At 50.2% G+C, this 8,803-nt stretch overlaps 2 pseudogenes; both read left to right on the top strand.

The window, feature by feature from the left end:
• Positions 1-204: 204 nt before the first annotated feature.
• LOC146810176 (uncharacterized) lies at positions 205-3,048 on the top strand (annotated as a pseudogene).
• Positions 3,049-3,420: 372 nt separating this feature from the next.
• Positions 3,421-4,047, top strand: LOC146810175 (uncharacterized; annotated as a pseudogene).
• The last annotated feature ends 4,756 nt before the right edge of the window (positions 4,048-8,803 follow it).

Below are 8,803 nucleotides of genomic sequence, written 5' to 3'. Positions count from 1 at the left end.
GAGGCACCACAACAAACACGTACTTAATCGGTGGGGCGCTGGCGTAAAAATAGGATAAAGCATGCGCAGATGTAAGAGCTGGTTGACTGGAATGCTGATTAACAGGGGACATCGTGACAGAGAATATCCAAGTGGTCCTTGGGTCAAAGGAGGCGGGGGATAAAGGGGCAACGACTAACTGTGATTTGTTTCTTTAAGTACAGAATGCCTCCAAAACGGGCCCAGAAGGGCAAAGGCGCCCCGGCCACCAAGGATGATTTCCGCTCTCTGGCAGAGCTCTGGGAGGTCGCCAAAAAAGGGGGCATCGACTGGGCGCTACGCACGTTGTCTGAGAAAGGAGAGGCGAGCGGGCAACAGGACGTCACACGGGCCAAACGGGCAAGGCGGACACCGGAGCGCTTCAAGGATGCACAGCGAGACAAACGCTCTAAAGTCATGGACTCTCAGACTGGTACACCAGGTGAGGCAGGGTTTGAGGGGGCAATTGGCCTTGGCCACGGACATGATACAGCCTACTTGCTCAGCTCCCTCAGCGCAACTGAACGGGGCAACCACACAGACGTCAGGAAACGCAACGTCCACCAATTTAGCGCAGGCAGTGGGCCCCCCAGTGGTGACGGGGCAAGGTGGGGGGGCAGGGTTAGCAACACTAGGTGCAACGGCGCAACTGGGGGCGGTAGGGCCCCTAACACCCCAGTCTGCTGCCCCCGGTTGAAGCACACCAGGGCAGCGGGATAGCCCAAGTGTGGGTCCAATCAGGAGGGGTGGCACAATCCGCAGTGGTAGTGGCGGCAACGTCCCAGGGACCAGCCTTTAATAGCGGGATATCAGGGCCAGCGGGCCCCATATCTGCACCTCCCCTTGCTGCGGGGGCAACATTAGCAGGGCAGCCCCTTCTCGCACACAGTCCGCTGATTTATGGTTCGGCATCTCTAGCGGTGACCCCGTCAGCGGGGATCACTTGGCATGAATCAGCGGAGACCAGAGAAAAAATATTCAGAGGGGAGTTCGTAGACGTCTTTGACCTAATCAATGCTGGGGTAATACCGGGCAAAAGCAGGACAGGGAAGGAAGGGGAGCTGAAACAGAAGAGAGTGTGGGTGGACTGGACTATTAAGAATTGGGTCACGGGGTTCGCTATTTATGCGGCTATCATGGTCGAAAGGTATCCCCAAATGGCAGCTCAGTTGATCAGTTACATTTCCATGATTCATGGGGCCGCTTCGGAATTCCCGGGAACGGGTTGGCTGCAGTATGACAACAAGTTTAGGCAAATGAAAGCAGTCCACCCAGCAGTAGGTTGGGACCAGCGGGAGATAAACATTTGGCATGGGGTTTTCTATTCAATGGGGCCAGTTAACAAGACGACTCAGCCCTTTCGGGGTGACAGAGGGACGGGGGACAAAAAACAGGCCTGTTGGCAGTTCAATAAGAACGAGTGCAATAGGGGCACAGCATGCAAGTTCAAGCATTTATGTTCCTTCTGCGGGAAGCTGGGACACCCAGAGAGTAAGTGTTACAAAAAAGGGGGAAGGCCACAAGAGCAGCCTACACAGAACCAACCCCAGACCAGGGGACGAGGTCCGCAGGCACCCTAAGCCATTACCAACTCCCATACAGCACCATGTATTGACGCACCTTCTTAGTAAATACCACAGGATAGAAGAGGCTCAGTTCTTACATCAAGGTTTTAAATTTGGCTTTTGCATCCCATCCGATGCTACCCCATCAGCCACCCCTCTGCGCAAATCAATGTTCAGTCCTACGAAACCTGGAAGTGGCTAGACAAAAGATTAAGAAAGAAGTGTCCTTAGGGAGGGTGTCAGGGCCTTTCCAGCAGCTGCCTAGGCATGACTTAGTATGCTCACCCCTGGGTTTAGTACCTAAGAAAGAGGAAGGAAAATTCTGGTTGATCCACAACTTGTCAAGTCCACCGGGGCTGTCAGTAAATGATAAACTTGATCCAGACCTATGCACGGTTCGTTACACTACCTTTGATGCGGCAATACAGAAGTTACAGGGGCTGGGAGAGGGAGCACTGATGGCAAAATCAGACATTGAGGCAGCCTTTCGCCTCTTGCCAGTTCACCCAGAGGACACCAGGCTTCTTGGTTTCACATTTGAAGGAGAGTTCTACATTGACTTGTGCATGCCAATGGGTTGCTCTATCGCCTGCGCAGTGTTCGAAACGTTCAGCAGGTTTCTGGAATGGGCAGTGCAGGAAATAGTACCGTCAGCTGAGTTGGTGCATTATTTGGATGATTTCCTATTTCCTATTTCCTATTTCTTGGGCCGCCGGGCTCGTCGGCTTGCAGGAAGACCCTGCCGGGCTTCCAGCACCTGGCAGAAGCACTGGGGGTCCCCTTGGCTGCGGAAAAAACTGAGGGGCCGGCAACACGTTTAACTTTTCTTGGGATAGAAATTGACACAGAGGAGGGAGTGTGCAGACTCCCCCAGGAGAAAGTAGCCTCTTTTGGGGCTGCAGTGGAGGCTTGTTTGACGGCGTGCGAAGTGACACTTCACCAATTGCAAATCCTGGTGGGGCAGCTTAATTTTGCACTAAGGGTGTTACCTTTGGGCCGTGTGTTTTCTAGAAGCATAGCGAGGGCAATGTCAGGTCTGAGGGCCAGACACCATCAAACCAGGCTTTCTGCCAAAGTCAAAACCGATTTGGGGATATGGAAGGAATTTCTGGTAGGCTTCAATGGAGCGGTCATTTGGCAACAACCTGGTCAGGCAAATGTTGATTTAGAATTATTCACGGATGCGGCAGGCAGTGTTGGATTTGGAGCGGTTTTAGGTACCAGGTGGTGCATGCAGCATTGGCCGATTGAGTGGGCGGTTTCGGGACTCACCCGCAACATCACCTTTCTTGAGCTATTCCCAATCATTGTGGCAGTACATTTGTGGGGTGACATGCTGGAAAACAAGCATATTATATTTTGGTCCGATAGCATGTCAGCAGTAATGGCCATCAATAATCAGAGAGCTACTTGCCCCTGGGTCCTGCGCCTGCTGAAAGAATTAGTGCTAGGATGTTACAGCTAAACACATGCCGGGGGCTGATGCCCTGTCTCGTTTCAAGTTGACAGAGTTCTGCGCCAGATGGCCACAGGCAGACAAACAGATGACGAACTTCCCGGCGGGGTAATGGAAGCTTGGTGCCCCACCGCTCCCGAGTTGATAACCGCGTCATTGGCCCCCAATGTATGAGAAGTCGTGGCAGGCATACCTGTCTACCATTGGGGGGTTGGACGCGGTAGGGAGATTGTCAACACAAAGTGTTCTGGTATTCATAGTAAGACAAAAAGAGGGCGGCAAATCGCGGTCCATGGTGAGGAGGCAGTTATCAGCAATAGCCATTTATGCAGGTCTGGGGGGGTGGCAGACTCTACAAAGGACCCAAGAGTGAAAAGGGCAATGAGAGGGTGGGAACGTCTGGTGCCAGGGACAAAAGACAATAGGAGGCCGATTGATGCTAGCAGATTGTCAAACATCTTAGAAGTATTACGGCAGATCTGCTTCTCACCTTATGAAACACTTTTAATGAGACTAGCATACTCATTAGCTTTCTTTGGGGCCTTCAGGGTGTCAGAATTACTCCCCGGGTCAAAGTCAGATAAGGAGGGGGACTTATGCCTGGAGGATGTGATCTTAACCAGGGAAGCAATGCAGGTCAGAGTTCGGAGGTCCAAGACAGACCCTTTGGGCAAGGGGATGTGGGTCCAACTGGGGGCTGTGGCGGGGGCTACTTTTTGTCCGGTAACCCTGGCTCACGGGTTTTTCCAGATTAGACCGAGGGGGGTGGATCAGAGGGTGCTGGTGCATGCAGATGGTATCCCCCTGACTAGATTTCAATTTACCAGGATATGCAAGAGAGCATTGGAAAACCTGGGGTTGTAAACGACGCACTTCCCGTCTCATTTATTCCGTATCGGGGCAGCCACAACGGCGGCAGCTTTGGGCCTTCCGGGCGACACGATTAAGAGGGTGGGACTATGGAAGTCCTCATGTTTCGAACGTTATGTACGCCCTCACCTCGCATGAAGCCTGCCCACCCCCCCCCCTTCACCCCTCCCCCCCATCCCCCCCCCCCGCTGGCTGATTCTGTCTCCTTTGCAATTTTCATCCAGGTGTCCCGGATCAGAGAACACGGGTTTGTTGGTGCGGCCACTCCTTTATCCACAGAGCAAGGCTCTTCTTCAGCAAAGCACGCGAAGGCAGATGGCTGAAGGGGGTCGAACACCATTGGGTAGGGGTCAGTGGACAGCGTTTAGCAGACGTGCCAAAGGACTTGCGGGATGCCATGACCAGGGGCATGCCGGTCCCAGATGTGCTGGTGATTCATTCAGGTGGCAATGATATGATCCCAGCGGGAAGGAGGGGAGTTAAGGAAGCGCTGTTCTCTACCTTTTCTGTGGTGAGGAACATGTTACCGGACGCAAAAATATTTTGGTCGGAGGTGATCCCACGCCAAGTTTGGGCTAATGGGGCGCCGGCTAGGGCAATCAATAAATCAGTGAAGAGGTTGAATCAGTCTGTGGCCGAAATCCTGAAGAAATCTCGCATCAGTGCCATTAGGCACAAACTAATACAAGTGACAAGTCTTGGGCTGTACGCACCCGATGGGGTGCACCTGTCACAGGCAGGGATGGAGTTGTTTGTACACACCATCTTGGGGGCTCTTGCGGTGGAAGTAGAAGGATCGAGGGGGGTAGGGCGAGTCCGCCAGGGAGCGCCTCGCCCTGTGGCGGGGTCCTGGACAAGAGACATGTCAGGGACTCCGGTTGGCGGCGGCTGCTTGGCCCCAGAACATGGCGGGCAGCCTATTGTGGGCTCTGGGCTGGCGGGAGAGGGGGCTGACCTGCTGGTGGCCCTGGACTCTCTGGCCCTACCCGGGAAGCCGGTGCTAGTTATCAACAGTGATGAAACTACCTGCGGCTCTGTTGGCCGGTGGGCGGTCAGCACTAAAGAGAGCAGGGTATCTTGGTTGGGGCCTGCTGGCACAACACGCGGCAAACGCCCTGTGGAGAGTAAATGTAAATGTAGTCAAATGTAAATATAAATGTAGAGATGAAAATATATAACCTGATATCTTGTTGGCGTGCTGTGGTGTACTGAATAAAGCAATAATAAAGTTGGTAAAGAGATTAACAGTGAGTGAGCCAAAAATTCAAACTGGCAGTAGCATTTTAAAATGAATAAAGACTACGCTGTGAAGACCAAATACAGTCTGACGTGTTTTAATGGGGATATTTACACGGCAAGGGTGGGGGGAGGATGAAGGTGTGGTGAATTGCACATTGTCTGCCATCTATGACGAGCACCAACACACATAGGGGGCATGGTGCCTTTAGTGGCAGCAAGGGGCGGAACCAGGTTAGGAACTCTTCCGGGTTAAGTTACCCGGAAGAGGTTGATCTTCGTGGCAAGGAAGTGCGTCACGGGCAGAAAACTGGCGGGGGGTTTAAGAACTCAGGGGCAAGGTAGAACCCCCTCTTTGTCCTCTCGCCTCGTGGTCGGCGACATCGGGGCATCGCGAAGTTACCCACCCACCCATCCCTAAGCTCAGAGTTTGGTTAGGCGGGGTCCTGGACAAGAGACATGTTAGGGACTCCGGTTGGCGGCGGCTGCTTGGCCCCAGAACAGGGCGCGCAGCCTATTGTGGGCTCCGGGCTGGCGGGAGAGGGGGCTGACCTGCTGGTGGCCCTGGACTCTCTGGCCCTACCCAGGAAGCCGGTGCTAGTTATCAGCAGTGATGAAACTACCTGCGGCTCTGTTGGCCGGTGGGCGGTCAGCACTAAAGAGAGCAGGGTATCTTGGTTGGGGCCTGCTGGCACAACCCGCGACAAACGCCCTGTGGAGAGTCAAATGTAAATATAAATGTAGAGATGAAAATATATAACCTGATATCTTGTTGGCGTGTTGTGGTGTACTGAATAAAGCAATAATAAAGTTGGTGAAGAGATTAACAGTGAGTGAGCCAAAAATTCAAACTGGCGGTAGCATTTTAAAATTAATAAAGACTACGCTGTGAAGGCCAAATACAGTCTGACGTGTTTTAATGGGGATATTTACACGGCAAGGGTGGGTGGAGGATGAAGGTGTGGAAAATTGCACATTGTCTGCCATCTAAAGTGAAGCAACAGCGGTATAAGGCCCTTACTCTTTTGCAAATTAATCACGGTCTTTACTGCTATTATGAGAGTGGTAAAGGAGGAGAGCATAAAGCCTGCTTTAATCTCTTTACTACATTAAAAACTCGACTGCCATCTGTGGGGAATGCTTTGTTTGCATCGTGCCCTTAAAAAAGTCCTCAGAATATTTCATACCTGCAACAGAATATCACATCTGCAAAAACAGAGGAGCATCGCCCGCTGACTGCTATGATTGCACTTCGAATATTTGGAGAGACAGCTACACGGAATGATAATGTGAAGATAACCCAAGATGCTGTTCAGCAATGAAATTTGAGCCAGTGAATGACCGGCTCTGAAATCCTTTCCTCATACGACAGCGAACTTGTCCAGCAGGCCGTGGCATAGGAAACATAAGAACTGCAATCAGCCGCTAATTGCTACAAACTTTTCCTAAATGTTAGTCAACCTCATGGAAATGAGAGTCAGGACTATTTGCATATGCATGAAAAGGCTGGCTATAGCAGTGGGCCCTTTGACGTTCATACGTGCCTTTGCGACAGAACAAAGGCAGACACGTCACTACGTGCCAGCGTTCCTGGTCCCAAATGCCTCTTCAATCTGGTCCCTCTGCAGTTAATTCACAGTGTCAGACAGCTGGTGATTGCCTGGCTCTGCTGAGAATATACAGTAAAGTGGGGCAGCAGGTGTTTAGCACCTTCATCGAAGCAGCATACTGACATAGGCAGAATTGTAATTCGTATAAAGAGGTTAGGGCTGAAAGTAATACTTCACTAGAATTATCCAGACTCTCATCCCTCCCGCGCGCACAAATGCAGGCCCACTCACGCACAAGCACAGAGCAGCATCCTTATGTATGATAATACTTTTTATAATAATTTATTCAATCCGCTTTGCCATTAATTCCCGTTAGCAGCTCTTGCCAATTTTCAATTTCAAGCTGCTTTCCCCCCAGTGCTGGCGCGGGCGTCTCAAGTTTCTATTCATTAGCAGACAGGCATCCAAAAATAAAAACTTACATGACCTCAAAATGTCACAACATAACGAAGCACAAACAATGCGCGCTGATACCATAACTTCTATAAGCAGCGAAAGGAAGTGAATCAAAAGATGCAACGCAGCGGCTTTGCGCCGGCGGATGGCACACATAAACATTTTTTGTTGCTGCGCATGTCTCTGTCTTTCCCTTGATATTGCAGGTCCACTCATCAGCGCTCCTGCAGATGCTTCATGGCATTTTCCTGACCAATCTGTTGTTCTACCTTGAGAGCGATAAAAGAAAATCCTGATTCATATTCTCAAAGTACCTCCAGGCAGAACTATCTTGTTGGCGCGGGATACACAGTGTACAGCAGCAGCGACCGGGGAATTTAGGCTGGCAGCTGCCCTACAACAGGTGCTCTTGCAATCAAAGGTGAATGGTGAAAGGGTCTCAAGAGAATCGGCAACACACCTTAAAGACATCCCAACTGACTCGCTGGGGCATCTCCCCCACAAGAGGCAAGATGGCGGCAAGAGCCTCAGACAGCACTGCCCAGCAGATGAGCGCTAACGGGGCAGAAATGACAGACGGGCTCTAATGATCCCTGACAGCATATTTATGCCTCCTCCTATACATTTTTACAAATCACAGTGGATTTCAGCAAACGAAGTGAATCATAATAAGGGCCGCCGTCGCAGCTGAGAAGCAGGTGTGGCGTGATGCTATTCCCATTTGGAATCGCATGTCACTGTGTTTTTGTTTGTTGTTGCAGTAATTTAGAACGCAGACAGAAAATGGCCTTAAGTGCGGCAGCCCATTACTGAGAACAGTAAAATAGGATAATTATGTATAAAACGTCTTTCATACATTTCTTTTTGTCGAATAAAGCAGCCACCATAACTCCGAGAAAAGTGCACACTTCGAGAAGCAAAAACAGGGTTTTACTTAGAAAACATTCTGCAGCACTTCTGCCTTTTGTGACATGAGAATAGGTTTTGCGGTTGTTCCATATTGGAGATTTCAGTTGACCAGTTCTGAAAGGTTTCAACTGCATTACTTTGTAATGGGTTTTTGAGGACACTGGGTCATGCAAGTCGGTGGATGAAAAGGGTAATTCCGTTGATTAAATCACAAATCTAGGATACAAAAAAGGAATTTTAGACACCAATCACAACTCCCAGGAACAAATGTAGGTTCGCAATAGTGTTTCAGTAGACAACTCTATGTAATGAACTGGATTCAGTAAGAATCATTCGGAAAGGGTCAAATTCAGGTGACACCAGAATTGTGGAAGATGTCATTGCCGCTCTGTTTCTGAAATGTGCTGTTTGCTGAACATACACGAACTCTGAGAAATTCTGAGTTAAATGAACATAAGGATTATCGGCCAGGCACTCACTCATGGACAAGCAACAGGTGAAGCTAGGTTGTCACATGTATTATACCACTATCTTCCAATGGAATGATGAGGGTAAGTTTATATTCACTGGTGAAGCCCAGGCTTGATAACAGAAGTTGAGTGGCCTTTACACACTCAGCCCTGTGGCTAAGAAGGCCCATACGACCAACACAGTTCATTTATTTAGGGACTGATTTAGCTTTGAGTGGCATTTTGAAAGTATTTCAGTTTCTGGAGAAAGTGTGAAATTCCTTCATTCTAAAG

This window comes from Triturus cristatus, chromosome 7, assembly GCF_964204655.1.
Source record: "Triturus cristatus chromosome 7, aTriCri1.1, whole genome shotgun sequence".
Classification (NCBI taxonomy): domain Eukaryota; kingdom Metazoa; phylum Chordata; class Amphibia; order Caudata; family Salamandridae; genus Triturus; species Triturus cristatus.
The sequence above is the reverse complement of the archived record's forward strand: the minus strand, read 5'-3'. Positions and strand labels throughout refer to the sequence as shown.